Source organism: Anabrus simplex, chromosome 1 (assembly GCF_040414725.1).
Source record: "Anabrus simplex isolate iqAnaSimp1 chromosome 1, ASM4041472v1, whole genome shotgun sequence".
Classification (NCBI taxonomy): Eukaryota; Metazoa; Arthropoda; class Insecta; order Orthoptera; family Tettigoniidae; genus Anabrus; species Anabrus simplex.
The window spans coordinates 350,671,840-350,699,336 of NC_090265.1; positions in this window are offsets into that span (position 1 = coordinate 350,671,840).

Sequence of the window (27,497 nt, forward strand, 5' to 3'; positions counted from 1 at the left end):
GAGTTTTGTCTGTACATTGCTCAGAATTTAAAAAGGATGGTATTCCTTTACCGGTCATGTCCATAGTATTAAGAAAATGCACATTTTATTTTCCGTAATGTCTGTCTGTCTGTCTGTCTGTATGTATGTATGTATGTATGTATGTATGTATGTATGTATGTATGTATGTATGTATGTATGTATGTATGTATGTACACGCATCACGAGAAACCGGCTCAAGAGAATTTTATTAAAATCGATATGTAAAGTCCGGGGATAAGTCGCTACAATCTAGGCCATAAATAATCCTATTCACGCTGAGAAAAATGGTAGTTTAGGGGAAGGCCTAAAATTAATTTCTTAAATATTTATGTTATTAGTGGTTCTATCTTAATGAAAATCGGTATGCGAAATCAGGGAATAAGTCGCTACTATTTAGGCCGTAAATAATTTTATTCACGCTGAGAGAAATGGTAGTTTAGGGAGAGGAATAAAATTTAAATCTCAAATGTTTATATTAGTGGTCCTATCTTAATGTAAATCGGTATGCAAAGTCGGGGAATACGTCGCTCCAATCTAGGCCGTAAAATCTTATTCACGCTTATTGAAATGGTACTTTAGTGGAAAGCATAAAATTTAATTCTCAAATAAGTTATATGAATCAATCAATCAATCAATCACTACTGATCTGCATTTAGGGTAGTCGCTCAGGTGGCATATTCCCTATTTGTTGTTTTCCTAGAATTTTCTTAAGTGATCGCAAATAAATTGGAAAATTATTGAACATTTCCCTTGGTAAGTTATTCCAATCCCTAACTCCCCTTCCTATAAACGAATATTTGCCCCAATTTGTCCTCTTGAATTCCAACTTTACCTTCATATTGTCATTTTTCCTACTTCTAAAGACACCACTCAAACTCATTCGTCTACTGATGTCTTCCCACGCCATCTCTCCACTGACAGCTCGGAACATACCACTTAATCGAGCAGCTCGTCTCCTTTCTCCCAAGACTACACAGCCCAAACATTGCAACAATTTTGTAACGCTACCCTTTTGTCGGAAATCACGCAGAACAAATCGAGCTGCTTTTCTTTGGATTTTTTCCAGTTCTTGAATCAAGTAATCCTGGTGAGGGTCCCATACACTGGAACCATACTCTAGTTGGGGTCTTACCAGAGACTTATATGCCCTCTCCATTACATCCTTACTACAACCCCTAAATACACTCATAACCATGTGCAGAGATCTGTACCCTTTATTAATAGTCATATTTATGTGATTACCCCAATGAAGGTCTTTTATTATATTAATACTTAGATACTTACAATGATTCCCAAAAGGAACTTTCACCCGTCAACGCAGTAATTACAACTGAGAGGATTTCTCCTATTTGTGAAACTCACAACCTGACTTTTAACCCCGTTTATCAACATACCATTGACCACCGTCCATCTCACAACACTATCGAGGTCACAATCTTGTAACTTTTTTATTACTCTGTACAAAATAACATCACCTGCAAACAGCCTTATCTCTGATTCCATTTCTTTACACATATCATCGATATATATAAGAAAACATAAAGGTCCAATAATACTACCTTGAGGAATTCACCTCTTAATTATTACAGGGTCAGATAAAGCTTCGCCTACTCTAATTCTCTGAGTTCTATTTTCTAAAAATATAGCCATCCATTCAGTCAAATCTTTTTTTCTAGTCCAATAGCACTAGTTTTGCCAGTAGTCTTCCATGATCTACCCTATCAAATGCCTTAGATAGGTCAATCGCAATACTGTCCATTTAGCCTCCTGAATCCAACATATCTGCTATATCTTGCTGAAATCTTACAAGCTGAGCTTCAGTGGAATAACCTTTCCTAAACCCAAACTGCCTTCTGTCAAACTAGTTATTAATTTCGAAAAAAGATGTCTAATTTAATCAGAAAGAATGCTTTCCCAAAGCTTACATACAATGCATGTCAAACTGACTGGCCTGTAATTTTCAGCTTTATGTCTATCACCCTTTCCTTTATACACAGGGGCTACTATAGAAACTCTCCATTCATTTGGTATAGCTCCTTCAACCAAACAATAATCAAACAAGTACTTCAGATATGGTACTAAATCCCAACCCATTGTCTTTAGTATATCCACAGAAATCTTATCAATTCCAGTTGCTTTTTTAGTATTCGCCTTTTGTATCTTACTGTAAACGTCATTGTTATCATAGGTAAATTTTAATACTTCTGTAGTATTACTCACCTCCCCTATCTGGACATTATCCTTGTAACCAACAACCTTTACATACTGCTGACTTAATACTTCTTCCTTTTGAAGATCCTCACATGCACACTCCCCTTGTTCATTAATGATTCCTGGAATGTCCTTCTTTGAACCTGTTTCTACTTTAAAGTACCTATACATACCCTACCCTTTTCACTAAAATTTGTATGACCACCAATTAAGCTTGCCATAATTTTATCCTTAGCTGACTTTTTTGCTAAATTCAATTTCCTAGTAGGTTCCTTCAATTTCTCCTTACTTCCATAACCATTTCTATTTCGTTCCAACCTGCACCTCCTTCTTAGTCTCTTTACTTCTCTGTTATAATATAGTGGATCCTTACCATTCCTTACCACCTTTAAAGGTACAAACCTCTTTTCACATTCCTCAACAATTGCTTTAAACCCATCCTAGAGTCTGTTTACATTTTTATTTACCATTTTCCAGCGATCATAGTGATTTTTTTAAAAACTCCCTCATGCCTGTTTTAGCAGCCATATGGTACTGCCTAATAGTCCTAATTTTAATACTTTCCTTTCTATCACATTTATTTTTAACTACGACAAAAACAGCTTCTTGATCATTAAAACCATCTATTACTTCGGTTTCGCTATAGAGCTCATCTGGTTTTATCAGCACCACATCCAAAATATTCTTCCCTCTGGTTGGTTCCATCACTTTCTGAATCACCTGTCCTTCCCATATTAACTTATTTGCCATTTGTTGGTGATGCTTCCTGTCATCGCAATACCTTCCCAATTGATATTTGGTAAATTGAGATCACCTGCCACTATAACATTCCTTTCCATATCATTTCCAACATAGCTAATTATCTTATCAAATAATTCTGAATGAGCGTCAGCGCTACCTTTCCCCGGTCTGTACACTCCAAAGACATCAAGTTGCGTATTATCTTTAGAGAAGAGTCTTACATCCAGGATTTCATGTTTTTCATCCATAACTTTTTCGTAGCTTACTAATTCTTCTTTCAACAGAATGAATACTCCCCCTCCTACCAGCCCTATCCTATCTCTACGATACACACTCCAGTTCCATGAGAATATTTCTGCATCAATTATATATTTTCTCAGCCATGATTCAACTCCTATAACAATATCTGTTAAGTATATATCTATTACTTTACTTAATTGGATTCCTTTGTTTACAATGCTTCTACAGTTGAGCACTAACATTTTATGTCATCCCTACTTGATTTCCAGTTCCCTGTTCGCTTAACACCGCTCCCTAGGCCACCCCGTTTCCATGAATGTACCTGCCTATAACACTTCTAAACAAGTTTACTAACTTATATGTACCACTGCGGTTTAAGTGAAGGCCATCTGGACGCAGATCCCTGTCTCGTACCCACCCATTAGGATCTAGAAATCTCACTCCCAGTTTCCCATATACCCACTCCATAGTCTCATTTAAATCCCTAATCACCTTCCAGTCAGTGTCCCTCCTACACAGTATTCCACTGATAACAATCTCCGCTTCCTTAAACTGTATCCGTGCTGTATTTACCAGATCCCACACATCCCCAACTATGTTGGTACTTATACTTGCTTGCCTTACGTTGTTAGTACCAACGTGAAACACTACCACCTTCTCCTTTCCCTCTTCCTTCCCTTCTACTTTCCTCAACATCTGCCTCAACCTAATTCCTGGATAACAGTCTACCCAGGTTCCCTTTCCTCCACACACTTTCCCCACAAGTCTAACGATGGAATCCCCCATGACCAGAGCCTCAATCCTACCCACCTCATTTGATTACCTTCCCCCTGGTCAGCCCTATCTTCTCTCACTGTTGCAGAAGCTACTTCCTCCTCCCTTTTCTCCCTCCCATGACCCTGTTCCAACTGTGTTTTCCTTTCCACTACACTACATTTCCCTTTCCTACCTTTTCCCTGCCTCCTACTTCCACACATCTCAGGAACAGTTCCCTGTTCCTCATCTTCCCTCGGTTGTTCTACCTGCAGTGACTCGTACCGATTTCTAACAGACACCTGTTCTGAATTCTGATCCTGAACAGAGCCCTTAGCCTGCAATCTCTTTCCCCTTAAATCATTAGACCACCTGTCTTCTACAATTCCCCCATTTCCTTCCCATCCCTCCTTTACACTTACTGTATCCTGTACATTATTTGAGGGAGGCTTACTTTCCTTCCTGTCCTCTGAGAGAACCCTAATTATCTCCTTCAAACTCTCCAACTCCTCCCTCATACTACTTAATGCCTCGCCACACCCACAGTTCCTACAGTTGCACTATTTAGCCATTATTTACGGAATAACGGGAATAAAAGAAAAAATAAAATAACTTATTCCGTGCAAATAAAAATAAAAGGAAAGAAATATTGCCTATAAAAGTGATAGGAAAGAAATATTGTCTAGGACAAGGTAATTAATATAAGCTACTACTACACTACAATACTACTTAGTTGTACGAATTCCTTCTACAACACCCTAACAGGATGAAAATTGCTGTTAATTACTGAAAACCGAAAGTAATACACAAGAATTAGGTCCACACTCTTCTAAACTGCAGTTAAGTCTGCCCTAATTACTGCAACAGAATTCTAGTAAGAGAGTTAATACAGATACCGCAGATACTATAGATACTTCAGATACTATAGATACTTCAGATACTATACTACACAAATATTTCATAGTAATAGAATAAACACACTACTTTATAATAAGACACCTACTATAATACTCTACAATGATTTTAAACTACGTTCAGACGTATCCTAATTATAATACAACTAGTTATTACTAAGCACAGACTGAAATGGAAATTACAATTAAAGTTTGAAATTCGCAAGATTACTCAAAATAATAGAATAAGCACTCCAAATTCTAATAAGTCACTACAATACACTACAACAGTTTTTAAACTACGTTCAGACGTATCCTAATTACAATAGTTTATTATTAAGCACAAATAGAAATAAAAATTGCAATTAGGCCTAAAGTTTGAAATTCACAAGAACTACCGTACTCAAGGATTGCCAACAAAGTTAAACGCATAGACAGAAGATTATTTCTTTAGTATTACTTTATCCTACTATATTCTAATAGAAATGAAATACGAATATAACAGGCAAGATACTATCTAATATACCTTATCTTCACTACAATTCTCAACTGAAATGTGGTTATGTGATTATTACAGCTGGTGGATTACTATTATTTTCCCTACTTCACGGGACGGAGAATAAAAGTGTCCTTAATTAGGCCTCCTGAAAAATACATGGTTGTCTATAATAATTTATCAAAAATATTTCTGTCAAAAGTACTCCTACTACTCCAGGGACTTGAACTGCAATTACTGGGATATATGAAATTTATTATTATTATTATTATTATTATTATTATTATTATTATTATTATTATTATTATTATTATTATTATTAGCTAACTGCTCATAAATACTGAAAGATCGAGGGAGCGAAATATAAATTACGGATACTTTAACTACCTACTCAGAACTACAAATGATTGATCCTACAGACAATTACTACATAACTAAACTTATACATGATTAAATTTTCAATCATTTATGTCTTATACATTTTACCGTATCGGTTATGATAACAGACATATTCGTGTATTTGGATTTTGTTGCTAAGTCCATATCAGCGCCGAGTTATGAGAAAATGGGTAAACAGAATTATTTTAATGAAAATCGGTGTGTAAAATCGGGGTATAAGGAACTACAGACTACGCTATAAATAATTTTGTAAGACGCCCTTATACCATAGAGCCGAAAGAAATCTAAATGTGAAAGCCTACAATATAGAAAGCTCATAACATTGATCAAAAATAATATTACATTGACCATTGTTTGTTGTTATGTGCTTTGTGTCTTCTGTTGCCACTCTTTCAATCAATCAAAACTGATCTGCATTTAGGCAGTCGCTCAGGTGAGATAGATGGGGATTGCAGCTGTATACCGAGGTTTTTATCGAATTTGATTTACGTCGCACCGACACAGATAGGTCTTATGGCGAGGATGGGATAGGAAAGGGCTAAGAGTGGGAAGGAAGTGGCCCTGGCCTTAATTACGGTACATTCACAGCATTTGCCTGGTGTGAAAATGGGAGACCACGGAAAACCATCTTCACGGCTGTCGACAGTGGGGTTCGAACCCACTACCTCCCAGATGCAAGCTCATAGCTGCGCTCCCCTAACCTCACGACCAACTCGCCTGGTCGTACCGAGTTTAACAGCCTGCCTGAATATTGGCAGGAAGTAACTAGGGAGCTAGATAACTTTCTTCTTTAGCATGCCATTCCTCTGGTTCATAAATTTTCTGATACTACTGGTACGTAACAAGCTGATTCATCATGGCATTCGAGCTGTTCAATCCCTACTCTGAGGCACTGATTGGAATGAGCAGTGTGCATATTTAACAAAATAATGCCAGATGAGTGTTCACGGCTGTCTGCGGCCTGGGCATTCCAGCTCTGGAACTTTGGACTATTAGATCGGCACCGTTAAAAGTGAGAAAATGTGCGGTTTTACAGTTGACCGAGTATTTTATATGATAACATTGCTTTTAATTACTACATTCCTATTGACGTTTTTATAATGGCCTAAGTTGACTTCAGTTAGGAAAACCATAAAGAAAGTATTTCCGAGAATCCCGTAGCGAAGCACGGGTACATCAGCTAGTGCATACTATAAAACGTTATTTCATGGTGGGTCTGTGAGACCTAACACACTCATAACTTTTTATGACTCTTGCACTGGCGGCTTAAATTAATACAAAATGCACAATACCTTCCAGAGGATAGTGCAAAGATCTGTGGCGAACATACATTATATCTTAAGTGCTATTGTGATGTCATAAGTATTGTTCTGTAGATCAGCTATTTCGCACAAGAGAGAGTGAACCTATCTTAACTCACGACATCTAACAATAGTCACCAATCTAGCAGTGCCGATAAAGTCGGGTTATAAACTGATGAGATATAAAACGTAAGATATACAAGAATCGTATCAATGAAGACAATGTTAGAACACATATGATCCGGCAGCATTGAGTACTTACTGTCATCTATCTTACTACAAGTGAGTAAGTATAAGTAGATATGTGATGACAGCACCAATGTATGTGAGAAACAGTGACACGTGAAGCGTAATTCCTAGAGTGGAGAAAATCACAGGATTGTCCCCCACTTGTTGACATAGCAACTGAACTTCTTCAGCAATTTCAGCTCTCATTGAAGACAGTCTCAACAGAATACGTCGTCCTAGGGTTTTGGTACGTGCAGCCTCCGGACTTGTCACACCGCTGAAAAAAGTTACGAGTGCGAGAGACACTACGTCGTTAATGACAACGATGAATGATAGCATATATAAGATACCGGTAGTCTCTTCTGATTTCACGGTGTACATAACAGTAAAGTACAATGTGGAAAGATCTGTGGCGAACATACATAATATCCTAAGTGCTATTTTGATATCGTAAGTTTTGTTCAGTAGGTCAACTATTTCGCACAAGACAGAGTGAACCCATCTTAACTCACGACACTTAACGGTTGCAGCCGTTTCTTCGTTGAGGGATACACTTCGTGAAAAATAATTCTGTCTTACTTCTCCAACAGCGCTAGTGAACAGCCTTGAGAATCTAGTCGTACGACGAAAGGCATCATTCCTGGGACGGACACAGAACTTATCTAGAAGGTGTTCTATTTCTATCAGCTGGTGTAGTTCAGTATTTACTGCTGCAAATCGATTATTCAGCAACATAACAAACAATATAAATTCCAGAGTGCTTATAGAATGTATTATTTCAGTAAGACAAGAAGTTCCGAGGACAAACAGGGAAGGGAAAGAGTTGTACTGAAAACATTGCACAATGAGTGTGAGTGTAAGCAACGAGAACTGAACAAAGATGACGATTCTCATACACAGAGTAATTTTTCCCACTTGCAGTGCGATAACTCGGTCTACTTCCACTAGCTTTTGTAAGATTATCTTTACATTATAGATATGAGTAGTACAATTAATAATCAATATAACCAAAGCTGTAATATGCTTTGTGATTAATACAAATATATAGACAATTATGTAGGTTAAAATTTCGATAATATTGACCTTGTTGGTATTCTCAAGCAACATATACCAGCAAAGAGTGTATATTATACCAAGAACTATTAGCAATATCATCATTATTGTATAACAAATTGTTGTTTTTGATAGCTGCTTCTTCCCACAATGCCTGTTTATTTTGCAGGGTCCTTTCCCACATAGCACAGATACATAATGAACTGGAGCTATGAGAGCGTACATCTCCTGAAATGATGGCATTTTCTATTGTTCAAATATTAATATGCCACGCACCAATTTCGTCCTCAATAACCACCACAAACTGCAAACAGTGACTGGAGAGTAACAGAGTATTGAGTTGGAAAGTGCATTTTCAACCAATGGTCCTTCATTACAATGCAGAATTCAATTCTCCTTACGATTCTACACCATCGAGTGAGTAGTAACTCGTATGTTCCTTTCATTTTTTCGTCCATGCAAATATGCATACCGGTAATGAACAAACCTACCGTCTTGATTGAGCTGTAGACTTAATGTGTTCGCTGGCAATTCAATCAATTTGCTTAGCATACACGAATAGCTCAAAAATGAAAGTTAAGAGCATCTAATTGATTATCCTGTCAAGCCTACTTATCATGATGAAACAAACAATTTAATGATGGAAAATGAATTCGATTTAATTTATTAAAAGTGACACTGTTGAACTATAAAGAGAATCAATATGTCTGGTTACTCTGTATGAAAATAAATGCTGAACTTCGAATATTCTGAATTGAAAATGAACTAACATTCTAGTCGGAAGAAATATACACATGTAAATATAATAAGATAATATGATTATAGTTACTGAATTATGGTTTGTAACCGGTATTGTATTTTATTTCATCCAACTGATCAGTGATATGGGACATGCCAATAAACATACGTCACAAAGGATAAAAAAGTAATACACATGCCATGAGAAATAAAGAGAAATATACAATCTAGTAAAGAAGCACAGATAAACAACAGGCGATACATAACTTTCAAGAGCTAAGTATTCTTCAATAGGATGAAAACAATGGTTAGAAACAAATTTGAATATTTTTTCTTAAATTTTGAACATTCTTTTATACGCTTAATGAAGTCTGGCAATTTATTAAACAAATGCACTCCTGCATAACTCAAACTTGATTCATAAAGCTTAGTTTTGGTCGCTGTATGTGCAGACCGTGTCTATTTCTAGTATTATACCTATATACATCTGGGTTTATGGTGAATCTGATTACATTATTTTATGTATACAATATTATATTTTATTGCACATATTAGCATGGTATGAGGAACATTGATTATTGCACAGTTCACATAGACAGACATAGGTTATGGTGAAAGCCATGCACTGCAAATCGCGTGATGATGTGTCTCAGTTATAGTTGCCTGTTTTCAGTCGTTTGTCAGTATGATATCTGGTATGTACAACTCGCTCCAAATGGCGTTCCTTTTCTCAAGTTATATTTCATAGGTTTTTCATATGCCTTTGTATTTGGAAGATGTAACTGCAATCTCATATCTTGTATGAAAAAGTTTTCTTTAATCATAATATAAGTCAGTCTTGATAGTGCTGTTATTCCTACTCCGAACACTCTTTCATTAATGGGGCCTTAATTTTTCTAGCGTTAATAGCTCCTTAACTGTAAGAATGTCCCATATTATGCTAAGTCCATAGGTGAGTATTGGCATTACTACAGTTTGAAAAAGACATTCCAGTTTTAGTTCAAAGTTATTGTTGTTCTTGATGTTGTATGTTGCATTTTTGCAGCAGCTCTCTTTCTTGCAAATGTATTCTGAATGAAGTCAGTGTTGTTTGGAGAGTAACACCCAAGTACTTCAGTTTTGAAACAACTTCTAATGGTTCATCATGTAGTGCCAGAGTGTCTTTTGGTGTTATCCTTCCTCCTTTCCTGAAAGTTATCTGTTTGGTTTTATGTTGATTTATCTGTAGACTATTTGTTTCTGCCCCAATTTCAAGTTTAACACCAATTCTTATCATTCTTTTATATCAGCTGATCCTAATACCATGCCGTCGGCGTACGTTATCGTCGTGGTTGAGATGTTTTCGATTATTGAGGAGATACGGTATCTGTTGTCATAATATTGAAGAGTATAGGACTCATCGGATCTACTTGAAGAACGCTATTTGTCTATACTTTTTTGATAATGTGACTCCATCGTCTATTTCGATGTAGACCTAGTTATGGCTCATCGTATTCATTATTATATCCACAAGTGGATTAGTCTCTCCTATCATTAGCCTAAGTTTGTGGATGTGTGTCTCTCTTAATGTTGTCATGTTGTCAAAAGCTTTCCTACACTCTTTTAACGCCGCATGGTATTTCCCTCTAGGGTATCTTAGGGTACCTTGTGCCTGTTCTATCATATAAGCGTTTGTTTGTTGGGTGTTTCTTCCCGTCGTAAAACCGAACTGGTTTTCTGGGAGTGCTGAATCTATAGTTTCCACAAGTCTGTTTGTTAAGATATTCGAATATTTATAAATGACATTTTCAAGGCAGGCATTTGTACAAATGGAGGCATATGCTTCCCCTAGCGCACCGTGACTGCATCGCCCTCCATAGGAGGCTTGTAGTGGTGTCTCCACGGCGGACTAGCCGTCAGCGTCATGGAAAGGTGTAGCAAACCAACTGTTGAGCTCACTGCTACACTGAGGCGAAACGCTGGCAATTTCTCGATTGGAAAGGCCTAAAGAGCTGAAATTATTTGAACATTTTCAATCATAACCAAAAACCAAAACTCCATGGCACTACAGCCGTTGAAGGGCCTTGACCTACCAAGCGACCGCTGCCCAGCCCGAAGGCCTACAGATTACGAGGTGTCATGTGGTCAGCACGACGAATCCTCTCGGGCGTTATTCTTGGCTTTCTAGACCGGGGCCGTCATCTTACCGTCAGATAGCTCCTCAATTCTAATTACGTAGGCTGAGTGGATCTCGAACCAGCCCGCAGGTCCAGATAAAAATCCCTGACCTGGCCGGAATCGAACCCGAGGCCTCTATGTAAGAGGCAGGGACGCTACCCCTACACCACGGGGCCGGCTACATTTTCAATCGATGAAATTAATTTATGGTTTGTTGCTGGCAATTTAATTGTTGATATATAGGCTAAAGGCAGGCTTTTATACAGGTGGAGGCACATGCATCCCCTAGTGCACCGTCACTGCATTGTCCTACATAGGAGGGTTGTAGTGGTGTCTGAACCGCGCACTAGCCGCCAGCGTCTTGGAAAAGTGTAGGTACAAGTGATAAAAATCATTGTTGTCCGTATTGAAGATACTGAATGTAAGATGCTAAATGGTTTATTTTGTCACCTATTCAATACATATAAATTTTACATTTAGGAATTTATTATTAATTCCGCTTGAGATATGTTTCGCCCTTCATTGAGGGCATCATCAGTCAAATTACCTCCTCAAGGCAAAACCTCAACCCAAGAAAAAATCACTACGCGGGTTCAGGTATTTACAGACTCACCTGTTTACAATGCAATGTCTCGTACATCAGACAAACTGGCCGAAGCTTCCAAACCCGTTATTTAGAACACTACAATGCCCAAAAACATAAATTTTCCGCAATGAGCACCCACATGAGGGACACTGGCCACCACTTCACCACAATAGAACAAGACCTAAAAATCCTAAAAAGAGTTTAGAAAGGTAAACTAATGACTGAGTTTGAGAACCTATACATCTTTCTAGACCAACACTTCAATAAAGACAAAAATCTCAACGAGATAATAGATATAAAAAACCCTTTATGAACAAATTCCCACCTTACTACAAAAAATGAATTTTCAAGGCAACAACTTGTCTAAAATCTTTAATACCACATTAACTAACTACCCAGCACGTCGACAGTTACACCTCTCCCCCCCACCTCCCCCATTTCCACCAATTCCCCCACACGCAATGACAGCAAGCCCATACCTCCTCCCACCCAAGCACTTCCCCTCCACTAGCACCCCATCGATACAACACGAGAAATAAAAGCCACTCGATCAACAAAAACACTACAACACCCAACACAAGCGAATAACATTCAACCGCATTAATAAAAAGACATCAATACTATCCACGTAATTTTTCGAGTCCGTACATTCCCCCGCCCGCGAAGCGATCTGATTGGCTATAGCAGCTGATAAAATTACAAGGGCGCGAGATATCGATGTATTTTTTTCAAATTACCATCAGTATGACATCGCTCATATAGGCCTACTAGGTTCACGTTGTTTCCAGTTATCCTGTATACTGTATATGTTACTGTAGACGTGGAAGAAGTATTAAGCATCCAAAATCATGCAAACCACGACTAGCAACTATGTTACAGTATTCCCCTATTTTGGTCATGTGTGCATTTCCTTGCCAATGTGATATACACACAAACCCACTTCAAGGTGTTGATTTCAGCTCTGGACACAGAGAAAATACAGCGTACCGAGCGAGTGGCTGCATGGTTTGACTCACGTAGCTGTCAACATGCATTTGGGAGATAGTGGGTTCGAACCCCACTGTCGGCAGCCCTGAAATGGTTTTCCGTGGTTTCCCATTTTTACACCAGGCAAATGCTGGGGTGATACCTTAATTAAGGTGACAGTCGCTTCCATCCTGCTCCTAGATCTTTCCCATCCCATCGTCGCCATAAAACCTATGTGTCGGTGTGACATAAAACAAATTGTAAAAAAAATCATAATACTAAAAATACTTCGTTCATGCAATTATCCCCGCAACGAGCACGGACGAGCCGACAAGCGCAAGCAGTTCTTATACAATTTCTTTTCAAAATTATGACCTAAAGTTTTAACGGGCTTAACGTCCTCCTCCGTAGCGTAGCGGTTAACACTGTTAGCTGCCGTCCTCTTAGGACTGGGTTAGATTCCCGATACTGCCAGTTGCCTAATTTAAGAATGGCAGGAGGGCTGGTATGTGGTTGAAATGGTACATGCAGCTCACCTCCATTGGGGGTGTGCCTGAAAGGAGCTGCACCACCTCGGGATAAGGACACGAGTTTACTTACTAATGGGCTTAAGTGTTTAAGCGATAGTGTTGACGAAAATTTCCAAGAAACTTCTGCGCCAGTACCACTTCTACTCTCACTGCGTAAATAAGATAATTGTATACGCACTATTACTCATCCTCACCAGAAACTAGCCATTATATTTTATCCTGTTCCTCATCCTTATGATCCATGACAAGCCACCCCAATCGCGGAAGTTCCATCTCTTTGCCGTTAATCACAAATTTATCAGCCTTAATAATGTAAGGTACTTGTCATGAAAATGAACATCACACACAGAACTTTGCAGTGAGATTTTTGTCTTTCCGAGGAATAGCATTTTTCCACTTCAAAAAAAAGTGTGTTTCTATTTTTTGGGTGGTGTAAAGAAATGTCTTGCCTCGTCACTGCTCCTTGAAACTCACCGTATAACCCGTCACAATACAACAAGGCATGCCTCCTTCACAGCAATATGAATGTACTCGCAGAATGCAGAAACTCATCAAAATGCCGTGCTGACTAACATCGAAAGAGCAAGCTACACGAAATATCTAATAATTACGTTGTCAAAGCGCCATATCTAGTGTTATCAATGTGAGCGGTATTTTGACAAATGTAGTCTTTTGAAAAAATAAAAGGTCGTAAAGGTAAAATTAATTCATCACCATTACTACGGTACTGAAAATTCTCGACGTTTTTGGGTGGTGAGGAGGCGTTTGTAACAGTAGCGGCGATTGGGAATTACAAATGAGGGGGTAAAAATGTACAGATAACAAAAACACACGGGTGTGTGGGATATAGCGTCGTGGGGAGATGGCGGCGGGATATGTGCATCAAAACCAAAAAAAACTACATTATGGCAAGTTTTTTATGCGCTCTGAGCAAATTTCGACAGAGGTAAAGGTTGACAGTTCACTAACTTAAGTGCGGTATTTGATTCAATACTACTACGTATATAATAAAACTTTCACCAGAGGAACAATAGACCTACTACACATTTATTACAATTAAATAGAAGTACGGTACGGCGTAATTATAAGTACAAGTACAATTAAAAAACATTTAGTATTTGACTACATAGGGCCCTATTAAGAAACTAACAGACACTGAAGAGACGGCCAGACTGACGAATACGCGCGGCAAGCGAGTGAAACATACCTTAGTGTCCACGTGTCCATGGCCTAAGTTCCTCGCTGCACATGCAAACAGCAGTCCTACTGCTGGCTGTGGCGCGGAGGCCCCGGGTTCGATTCCCGGCCAGGACAGGGATTTTTCTCTCGACCTGAGGGCTGGTTCGATGTCCACTCAGCCTACGTGATTAGAATTTAGAAGCTATCTGACGGTGAGATGGCGGCCCCGGTCAACGGCCGAGAGGATGCGTCATGCTGACCACACGGCCCCTCGTAATCTGCAGGCCTTCGGGATGAGCAGCGGTCGCTGGGCAGGCCAAAGCCTTTTCAAGGGCGTTAAGTCCTGTGGGGTTTATTTATTTTTGCCGTTAACAGTGGTGAAGTTCGGGCTGGTGGCCCTCTTTTACACTTAACCAAGTAAATTACAGGATAATACATATAAAAATACCGTATACCGGTAATATTCCATTATAAAATCGAAGATAGCCTAACTATGCCAAATAACAGATATGGAGAACATTTAATGAAGGAAGAAAGCGAAACTCAACAAATAAAAGGAAAGAAAATACATCAGCAGCATAATACATTATATTGTAAACTTTAAAATTTAACTATGGAGGGAGAAAGGCACTAAAGCTTTAGTCCTGCTCTGGATTCGCCTCTGGTCCATTACGAAGCATTAGTACATCGAACGACCATAGATGGTTGATTTTAACATATTTTAGAATATATTAATTTTTTATTTCAAAAGAGGCACCTGAGCCAAGGCTCATAACGGTGCAGTACATTACAAAACTGGTAGACCATTATGGTTGGTGTTAAGGTGGATAAGTTGAAGAGTATTTTCAGTGCTCTTTTCTGCAAGAGACTGACTTTTTAAAATTGTTCTTTATTGCAACGTGCTCAGATATGAAAAATGTAATTCAGGTGGCTTTCAATTAGAGCAAGATAAATACTTTTCAACAGTCCACGAGAAACTTTGTATTATAATCGGCTAAGTACACCAATATCAGGCGTTATTCTATCACAAGGCATTGTGATGTGATTCTTCCACGTTAGCGACTCATCTATGCTAAGTCCTAGAAATTTGGTTGCTTGAACTCGTATCACCTGGTTGTAGAAACTTCAGGTGAAGTCCAGAGGAATATTTATTAAACGAAACAATTGGAAGACGACAAATGAAAAGTAAAATTATTTGGAATTGTGCAACACTGCAACAATACCACGCGCTGTCCCTGGTAGTGGTAAATACCTTATTGTCGACATACAAATTCAGTCAGATAATCCATTCCTTTTCAGAATCGAGAAAACTATTTACGTATCTATCCCCTGTCAATCTGAAATGAAAAAAAAGTTAAAGGAAGAAGTCGCAGTATAGAATTTTCTTGATCTTCATAACAACGGATGTAATTTGTGTTGCAATACTTTTCTTTGATCAATCTCCTCCCTTCATCGTTAACCTCATTCATAACGGAAGCTCCGTCATATGTTTGGCAGATGAAATTGTCGGGACATATTTCTTTACCATCTTCACTCAATTATTGTAATATTATAGCTGCTATCATAGCAGCACATCTGTTAATGATGGTGGTAGTGGTGGTTGTGATTATTGTTTTAAGAGGAAGTACAACTGGTCAACCATCCTCTTATAACACCAATCAGAGGAAAAAATCAAAGGAGTCCGACACTTCAAAAAATTAAGGTATCGGCCAAAGAAAGACAAGGGCCACAAAGGCCATGAAAATTAATGACTTCTTAGCCTGGATACCTAATACTGTCGAGGGCAAAAAAGAACAACAATTGACCAAGGGAAGTCGTATAGGATAGATGAAAGGGTGTTGCCGGCACAAATACAGGTAAGAGGAAGCTTTTTTTTCTATTTGCTATTTTGCTATTTTTCTATTTTTCTATTTTTCTATTTCTTGCTGCAAAAACTAACGGGCTACGGAATTAATGGGCCTCTCCTCTCATGGTTTGAATCGTATCTTAAAAATCGCCTGCAGATTGTTAAAATAAGGAATCATTTTTCTGCGCCTATTATTGTTACCAGTGGAGTTCCTCAAGGGTCTCACCTTGCGTCCTTATTTTTTACTCTCTACATAAATGACATTAAAAATATACTTAAGAATTCTGAATTGCTTTTATTTGCTGACGATGCAAAAAAAATATGCAAATTAGTTGTCCACATGATTGTTTAAAACTTCAAGAAGGTTTACATCCTCTGGAAAAGTACTGTATTCAAAATGGGTTGAAACTTAATCATGAGAAATGTAAAATAATATCGTTTTTTAAAAACAAGAATATATCATTTCAGTACAAATTTAGTAATAACAACATTCTAACTCCTGTTTCACAAGTTAATGACCTTGGTGTTTTATTCACTTATAACCTATCGTTTAATGAACATACCGAAAAGCATTTCAAAGATTGGGTTGCATTACTAGATATTCTAGAGAATTTTCAAACTTAGCTACCGGTACCTATCGATTACTGTATGTATCTATGGTATGCCCTATACTTGAATACTGTACACCTGTTTGGAACCCTTATCATCAGACCTCTATCCATAGATTAGATTCAGTACAAAAAGTTCTTCGTCTATATTCATTTAGAGCAGGATTCTCATATGATACCTAATGTTGATTATACACCCCTACAACAGTCCTTAAATCTGCATAGCCTGTCACAACGCCGTGAATTATTGGATACTCTCTTCATTTTTAAATTGCTTCATTCCTTGGTAAATTTTCCACAACTCCTTGCAAAAATTAACGTACATGTACCAGACAGACGCACAAGGTTCAAGAATACATTGTCTACAAATTGGCATAGAAACTACGCATTCAATGGGCCAATTGAACGAATGTCATGATATCTAAACAAAGTGGATATTGATATATTATTTAACTGCTCATTGTCAAAATTTAGAAATCACTTACATAATCTCCAGAATTGACTATTACTTTCCTGTGCTTACTTGTAATATAACCTGTGTACCGGTATATCTCTATCTCTATATAATTATAAAAGGAAGTGTTTGTCTGTCTGTCTGTCTGTGCGCGATGCCCAGCAAAATCTACAGCACGTAGAGATCTGAAAATTTGAACATAGGTAGATGGAAAGGGGTCTGAATGCACCTCGAAGCCGGAATTTTCATTTTCGCTTTCGTTGGTGAGTTATGAACGAAAAACCATCGGAAAACGTGCATTGGGATATGACAATCCAACGTGCTGTCACCAAGATTAAATGCATCGAGTCGCTGTCGCTAGGCAACGTACATAGAGATAGGTAGAGAACACAATATTCAAGGAGCCATTTTACGTCCAGGACGTAGGAAGCTGTTTTTGGTCTTATATGGTGTGAGGGCATATGACGGTGTTGATGATGATTCGTCCGTCGGATCGGGACGTTAAGTCTTGAGCTATTCGAGAGGAGTGGGCATATGTGCCGGCGCCAGGTTTCATCCTCATCATTCTTGCTATCATGCCATTCATTTCTTTCAACAAGCAACTTTTATAAGAATTACCCGATGTTCTACACATTTACAAGTCAATCGACTACACGGCAGAGCTTCGAAAGACTTGGAGTCACCTGGAGTACCCTCGAACATCTTAGAGCGGACGATTGTGGCACCAATTATCCTTCTTAAGAATAAGAATCCTGCCCTCTGCAATGAACACGACTCTGAAACTGATGACTAATATTATTGAAGCCATTCTCATGATTGGGCATGCCGCGAGCGAAGTAATATTCATTCCTCGGATTCGAATAATTTCTTCGGATATACAGTTTAAGTTTAGATCTCTGCAGTGTTCAAAATAAAATATCTCTGTGTAATAATAAAGCAAGCATGATCTTCTTCTTCTTCTTCTTCTTCTGCTTCTTACTACTAAAAATAAAAATAGATGTATGCATGTACAGTATGTGTGTGTGTGTGTGTGTGTGTGTGTGTGTGTGTGTGTGTGTGTGTAAATGACATATCTCCTCCTAACCACTGGAGCAATTTCATGCAAACTTGGTACACTTATGACTTTTTATCTGGAGACGAGCACTGAGGGGGTAAGCCATCCGTAGCTCCCTTAGGGGTGGGGGGTCAGGGGGGGCAAGGTATAAAAATAATCGAAAAAAGTGCCGAATCCACAGTTTTCGGGGTCGCTGAGATGAACAGTGACACTCCCCATTTTTCAAATGTCAAAGTTCAGCTCCCTTTCGCATGGGGGCGGGGGGGGGAGTGATATATAAAATTAAACGAAAATAGTGTCGAATACATAGTTTTCGGGGCTCGCCGAAGTGAATTGTATACTCTGGATTTTTAGTATCAGGAGACAAACAACGTGGGGGTATGAAAGCCCAGGAACCCTTAGGGGCGGGGGGGGGGCGAGGGGCTGAGATATAAAAATCATCGAAAATAGTGTCGAATCCATACTTTTCGGGGTCGCTGAGATGAACAGTGCACTCCGGAATTTTTTAAAGTCCAAGTTCAGCTCCCTTTCGCATGGGGGCGGGGGGGGGGGTGAGTGATATATAAAATTAAACGAAAACAGTGTCGAATACATAGTTTTCGGGGTCGCCGAGGTGAATTGTACACTCCGGATTTTTAGTATCAGGAGACAAACAACGTGGGGTTAAGACAGCCCAGGAACCCTTAGGGGCATGGGGGGGGGGGCGAGGGGCTGAGATATAAAAAATCATCGAAAATAGTGTCGAATCCATACTTTTCGGGGTCGCTGAGATGAACAGTGACACTCCGGAATTTTTTAAAGTCCAAGTTCAGCTCCCTTTCGCATAGGGGCGGGGGGGGGGGGGGTGAGTGATATATAAAATTAAACGAAAATAATGTCGAATACATAGTTTTCTGGGGTCGCCGAAGTGAATTGTATACTCTGGATTTTTAGTATCAGGAGACAAACAATGTGGGGGTAAGAAAGCCCAGGAACCCTTACGGGTGGGGGGCCGAGGGGGGTGAGATAAACAAATTAACGAAAATACTGTCGAATCCATACTTTTTGGGGTCGCTGAGATGAATATTGACACTCCGGAATTGTTTTTAAAGTTCAAGTTCAACCCCGTTTGGGGTGGGGGCGAGGGGGAGTGATATATAAAATTAAACGAAAATAGTGTCGAATACATAGTTTTCGGGGTCGCCGAGGAGAATTGTACACTCCGGATTTTTAGTATCAGGGGACAAACCACGTGGGGGTAAGACAGCCCAGGAACCCTTAGGGGCAGGGGAGGGCGAGGGGCTGAGATATAAAAGTCATCGAAAATAGTGTCGAATCCATACTTTCCGGGGTCGCTGAGATGAACAGTGACACTCCGGAATTTTTTAAAGTCCAAGTTCAGCTCCCTTTCGCGTGGGGGCGGGGGGGCAGTGATATTTAAAATTAAACGAAAATAATGTCGAATACATAGTTTTCTGGGGTCGCCGAAGTGAATTGTATACTCTGGATTTTTAGTATCAGGAGACAAACAACGTGGGGGTAAGAAAGCCCAGGAACCCTTGGGGGGGGGCGAGGGGGTCAGATAAACAAATTAAACGAAAATACTGTCGAATCCATACTTTTTCGGGTCGCTGAGATGAATATTGACACTCCGGAATTGTTTTTAAAGTTCAAGTTCAACCCCGTTTGGGGTGGGGGCGAGGGGGAGTGATATATAAAATTAAACGAAAATAGTGTCGAATACATAGTTTTCGGGGTCGCCGAGGAGAATTGTACACTTCGGATTTTTAGTATCAGGAGAAAAACCACGTGGGAGTAAGACAGCCCAGGAACCCTTCGGGGCAGGGGGGGGGGCGTGGGGCTGAGATATTAAAATCATCGAAAATAGTGTCGAATCCATACTTTTCGGGGTCGCTGAGATGAACAGTGACACTCCGCAATTTTTTAAAGTCGAAGTTCAGCTCCCTTTCGCATGGGGGCGGGGGGAGTGATATATAAAATTAAACGAAAGTAATTTCGAATACATAGTTTTCGGGGTCGCCGAGGTGAATTGCACACTCCGGATTTTTAGTATTAGGAGACAAACCACGTGGGGGTAAGACAGCCCAGGAACCCTTAGGGGCAGGGGGGGGGGCGAGGGGCTGAGATATAAAAATCATCGAAAATAGTCTCGAATCCATACTTTTCGGGGTCGCTGAGATGAACAGTGACACTCCGGAATTTTTTAAAGTCCTAGTTCAGCCCCCTTCGTGGTGGGGGGCGTTGGGAGAGTTATATATAGGAATAATGATGATATATAGAAATAATAGTGTCGAATACATAGTCGCTGAGATGAATAGTAACATTCCGGATGTTTAAAGTATAACTTCAGCCCCCATTGGCATAGGGGGTGAGAAAGGGCGAAAAAATAAATTGTTAGAAATGACCGAGATAATGGACGTGTGTATGTTCCAGTATGACTTTCAAGTATGACTTACTACCTGGAAAACGTACTGTGGGAGTAAGACGCCCCTAGAACCACTAGGGAAGCGGGTAAAATATTATCCACACTAATAAATGGAAGTCTGTTTGGCGCGATCTATATATACTGTACTATATGTAACTTATACACATAAATTAAGGCATAAAAATGAAACCAGATGTAAATTAGTGAGACCATTCTAGGCATGTTAGAAATTTAAAACTTGGTACCAGACAACCTGATGACTTCAGGATCCCTAGAAAAATCTCAGATTCTCATAATTCTCTGAGGGGTACATGTTGGGAGTTTCAAACCTGCATAAGAACACAGTCGGTGATATTTATCCAGAACCTACAGGTTTTATGGGCTTAAAAGCTTCCTTAAGGTCCTGATTTTTAACCCATATCAAGATAGCAACACAATCTCCCAGACAATTTAGAAAATTAAAATTTGGCAAAATTATAGCTTTTAGCATGTAACCGATGGAAAATTTACGAGATGTTTAAAAATTTTATTTTTTACCCCCGAAAAAATATCGAAATATGGAGGCAATTTTAATGACGGTGCAGTCCTTCCTCTCGATGTATTTCGTGGCTAAACGGTAAGTCGTATCACAAAACGGATGGCACAATCTCCGTTCAATTAGAGTGAACTACAACTTCGGTCCTAGGACCTTTTGTCGTATCTCTATCTCTTATACATTAAATTTTTCTCTATTTCTGGATTTACCTACATTTTGCACTTTGTACGCGTACAATTGATGGATTGATTCACTTATAGGAAACATGGGATCATCAAATTCTACACGAATATTGGCCCACCCAGTAGCCATATGTGAGCCAAATTCTATGTTTGAAGCTGTAGCATAAGTATCTGAAAAGTAATGCACTGTGTGAAAATCTTACACAAATTTCACCCTATTCAACGTTTCTAAAACATAATGAATTGTGGTAGACAAGTGCACCTGTCGTTATCATCACAACTCCACAACTCGCACTTTACATTGGAAACATAGTCTGCGGAACTCTTTATGCTTTTTCTCGGATAACGCCAATTTACATGCAATTTAAAAATTATTATTCATTTCATGTACAGTAATTTACTTCGATATCCGTATACAATCTGGAATACCGTAGCGAAGCACGGGTACAATTGCTAGTATCTATATATATAAAATAAGTGTTTTGCCTGTACATTGCTCAGAATTTGAAATGAATGGTATTTCTGTATCTGTCATGTCCACAGTAACAAGGAAATGCATTTTTTACTTTTCCGTAATGTCTGCCTGTCTGTCTGTCTGTACACGCATCAATACAAAACGGCTGAAGAAATTTAATGAAAATCGGTATGTAATGACGGGTGATGAACCACTGCAATCTAGGCTACAAATTACTTTTATTCACACTGAGTGAAATGGTAGTTTAGGGGAAGGTCTGAAATGTAATTCTCAAATAAGTTATTTATGTTATTAGTGGTCGTATCGATAAACACTACATAACTAACCTAACTTTAGTTATGTCTTAAGTTAGTAGTAGTTATGTAAGAAGTTATTAAATTTCCGATCACTTATGTCTTATACATTGTTACCGTACCGCATATAATCGGAGATATTCATGAATTTGGATTTTTGTTACTAAGTCCATATCAGCACCGAGTTACGAGAAAATGGGTAAACAGAATTTAGTGAAAATCGGTACGTAAAGTCTGAGAATAAGGAACTACAGTCTACGATATAAATAATTTTGTAAGACACCCTAATATCACAGAGTCGAAAGAAAACTAATGTGAAGGCCTTCAATATAGAAAGCTCATACATTTTATCAACAATAACACTACATTGACCATTGTTTGTTGTGATGTGCTTTTTGTCTTCTGTTTCCTCTCATCCCCGATAAATAGGATTACTGCAGCGTACAGAGGTTTTTTAAAAATTTGATTGACGTCGCACCGACACAGGTAGGTCTTATGGCGACGATGGGATAGGAAATGAATAGTGGTGTGAAGGAAGTGGCCTTGGCTTTAAGGTACAGCCTGGTGTGACTGGTGTTAAAATGGGAAACTATGTAATACCATCTTTTTTTTTCTTAACGTCGCACCGACACAGATATGTCTTATGGCGACGATGGGATAGGAAAGGTCTAGGAAGTGGAAGGAAGCGGCCATGGCTTTAATTAAGGTACAGTCCAGGCATTTGCCTGGTGTGAAAATGGGAAACCACGGAAAACCATCGTCAGGGCTGCCGGCAGTGGGGCTCGAACCCACCATCTCCCGAATACCATCTTCAGGGTTGTCCGGCAATGGGGTTCGAATCCACTATCTCCCGGATGCAAGCTCACAGCTGCGCGCCCCTAACCACATGGCCAACTCGCTTGGTCGTACTGACTGTAACAGCCTGCCTGTATATTGGTGGGAAGTAGCTGGGGTGTAAGATAACTTTCTTCTTTAGCATGCCATTCCTCTGGTTCATACATTTTCTGATATATCTGGTATGTAACACACTGGTTCATCATAGTATTCGAGCTATACAATCCCTACTCTGAGCCACTGATTGGAATGAGTAGTGTGCATATTTAACGGAATAATGACAGAGGAGTGTTCACGGCAGTCTGCGACCTGGTTATTCCAGCTCTGGAATTTTGGACTCTTAGATCGGCACCGTAGTACTGTTCGTTGAAAGTGAGAAAGTGTGCGGTTTTTCATTTGATCGAATATTTTATATCATAACATTGCTTTCAATCGCTACATTCCTACTGACGTTTTTGTAATGACCTATGTTGAATTCAGTTAGGAAATCCACCAAGTCAGTCTTTCTGAGAATCCTGTAGCGAAGCACGGGTACATCAGCTAGTCTGTACATATTTTTCTACTTATACTCCATTGAACTTTCTTTTTAGTGTGTTTTGTTTTGTTTATTCTTCTCTATTGTTATAAAATGGTATTACCGTTAATAAAGTATTATTATTATTATTATTACGTCGCACTGTCACAGATAGGTCTTATGGCGATGATGAGACAGGAAAGGCCTAGGAATGAGAAGGAAGCGGTCGTGGCCTTAATTAAGGTACAGCCCCAGTCAGCATTTGCCTGGTGTGAAAACGGGAAGCCACGGATAACCATCTTCAGGGCTGCCGACAGTGGGAAGCAATGTTGGGACTCAGCTAAGAACCCCGTGATCGCTAACCCATGCTACCAAGTTGATAACCCTGTGGCTCCTTTAAGTCGCCTCTTACAATGGGAGGAGGATACCGTATGTGCTATTCTACCGCCACCACCCACAGGGGGAGCACATCTATTAGACACTTCAAAATAACAACTAAAATATTACAATAATTTTACCCTTGATCTGATACCTTAAAATTAATTACTATAGGGATTTATTAGGCTGTTCACGAATGGTCCTTCATCCGTATGAATGGAATAGAACATTAATTTCGGATAAAATTTGTTCTTAATATTAACAAAATATCGTCTAAAATTTAATTCGGAAGACACTGAAATTTTTAAAATGGTCTTTTAACATATGGTAATTACGTATTAGGCTACCTAGTGTCGCGGTGAGATTAATCAATCCTTCAAGAATGCCTGGGTTGCTGAAGTGTTCAGTTTCATTGTGACCACGCAAGGCCAATGGAATTCAGCACAGCATTTAAGTTTAATAGTGTCCATCATGCGTGATATTATTAGAGAAACCTCCGTGGTTCAGGCAGCAGCATGCCAGCCTCTCACCGCTGGGTTCCATAGTTCAAATCCCGGCCTTTCCATGAGAGAGCGCGCCGTCCTCTTACCGCTGAGTTCCGTGGTTCAAATCCTGGCCCCTCCATGTGAGATTTGTGCTGAACAAAGCGGAGGTGGGACAGGTTTTTTCTCCGAGTACCGGTACCTCGGTTTTCCCTGTCATCTTACATTCCAGCAACACTCTCCAATATCATTTCATTTCATCGGTCAGTCATTAATAATTGCCCTAGAGGAGTGCGACAGGCTTCGGCAGCCGGCACAGTTCCTATCTTCGGTGCTAGATGAGGGCTTCATTCATTCCATTCCTGAACCGGTTAAATGACTGGAAACAGGCTGGGGATTTTGATTTTCATGCGTGACATTATGTACTGGTACTGTAAGTTTTACCGCTTTTGTACTCAAGCTTGTTATAGCTATGAACAGATGATTTATGTATACCTCGTTCAGTTTGACTCAGATACAAGTTAGATTTTTCCCAAAAGTGCGAAACTCATTTCATTATCTAAATGGTTTTTAAATGAACAATGCTTCTTACTCTTTCCTAACAAATGCCAATTTTAGTCCATATGTTTTCTCTACCGGAAAGAATACATGGAAAACAAAACAGTAAATAATTCAAAGGACACAAGCATATCCAGACTCATTTCTTCGATTAATCTTTCGATTAAAAGCCTGGTTTGTCGTCTCTGAAAATTTGACTGAAGCAAATACAATATACTTTTCAGACTCCCACACTGTCAGTGACATGAAAAATTCCAGGATGAAGGACGTGTCATTGACAGATGATAACAGTACTATGCAGTACTATGACTGACTGCGCTGAGTCATAAACGAAAGTGTTGATTGCTGTGTCACCTATTCTCTATCAAATAAAATTCAATATAAAATCAAATCATCGATCCAAGTTTTCCGTACTGTAATTGCAAATCACTAATTGGAACGCTTGTAACAACGCTTAGTATCAGTATGAATTTGTCTGGGTTCCCTGTGCTGAGAAAATGTTTTATCACTAAATTGATAATGTTTTTATTTTTTTAATTTCACACTCTTAATAGGAACACTTGGAGCTACGTTGAATTAAAATCCGGTTATGATCGAGTGGAAAGGTTTTATTGTATGAGGTAAATGAAATGGCGTATGGTTCTTAGTGCTGGGAGGTGTTCGAGGACTTATTCGGCTCGCCAGGTGCACGTTTTTTGATTTGACACCCGTAGGCGACATATGTGTCGTGATGAGGATGAAATGATGAATTGTTTGTGGTCTTAAAGAGGAGGTTCGTCCGTAGGAAGTCTTAGGTTCTTTTTCTGAACCCGTCAAAATATCTGAAGCATTAAATACAAAAGAAAATATTCTCTACCAATTTTAAACAAAGAAAGAAAGGAGATATATTTTGGTAGGCTTATAGGTCTACTATAATTTGAGGTCGGCCAACTAGTAATATTTATGGAGGTTTACACTCGAGTCTACACAATTTTTAATACAACGGTAATACCGTCAAAGTCGGAAAAGAGCAAGAATTGACCAAGGGAGGTCAGAGTGGGGTGGTGATTATTGTTTTAAGAGGAAGTGCAACTGGGCAACCATCCTCTATTAACATTAATCAGAAGAATGGAAGAGGTCCAACACTTCGAAGAATGAAAGTATCAGCAAAAGCAAGGGAAAGGTCACAAAGGTCATGAAAATGAAATAGTTTAGTTTAGTTTATTGCCTTTCTTATATGGCGGGGTTTAGGCTATGAGCCTGCTGTTATGCCAAACCATATTGTACAACATCGTTATACAATTTATAGAATCATGTGAATAGTGTACATGTAATCATTAGTTACACATATTTCTAAATATCACTAAAATTAATTAAACCTTTATAATTTTCTATCCTTATTGATATTTAAGAACAAAATATTACTTTTTTTTAATGTTAGTGAAATCTCCATTCTACAGATTTGAGCACCACATTAACCATTTCCTTTTAAATAGCCTCAGATTGCCTATGCCTCTAATTTCAGCTGGGACTGAGTCCCAGGAACGTATGGTAGCAAGTATAAATGAGTTGTTGTACGAGTTACTGTGATGAATGGGAATGGACAAGAGGGATCATGTGGATGACCTCGAGGGAGCTCTATCGGAAGGGGAGAGGTATTTAAAGTCTGTTCTAAGATAGTCTGGTTTGTTTGTTTGCAGAACACTGTGGAGAAGGGAAACAGCATAGTATTTATGTCGTTCAGTCAATTTTAGCCATGACAGCTGAGAGAGGAAAGAGCTAATATGAGTTTGGACTGGAATCGAGCACAAGCATTGTAGGCTCGTTGTAGTCGACATGAAAGTGTTTTGCTCATACTATTATAAACTATATCTCCATAATCAAATATTGGGAATATTAGACTCTGAGCTAATAATCTTCCTGTGCTTCTTGGAAGTTAGTCCCTCATCCTTTTTGCAGGGTGTAATGAATAGAATATTCTTTGACAAATTTTTGTGACATGTTCTGACCAACTTAAATATTTATTGAATACTATTGCAAGGTTCCTTACATTATCGCTAAATGTTATTGGTATTCCACTGAGTGTAACACTGGGTATAGATGTGTTTTGTAGTTTAGCATGAGATTTATAAGTACCAATTATGATGGCCTGTGATTTTGATGGGTTCACTTTCAGGTCATGTCTGCTAGTCCAGTCTTTCACATTTGCTAGGTCCGTTTAACTTAGTGATTTAATTGTTTAAGTCATTAGGCTGTGTGTGAATCTATAATTGAATATCATCTGCATACAGGTGATATTTACAATTGGTCAACATCTCAGATAAGTCGCTCATGTATAACGAGAACAGAAGAGGCGACAACACTCCACCCTGTGCCACGCCCACATTA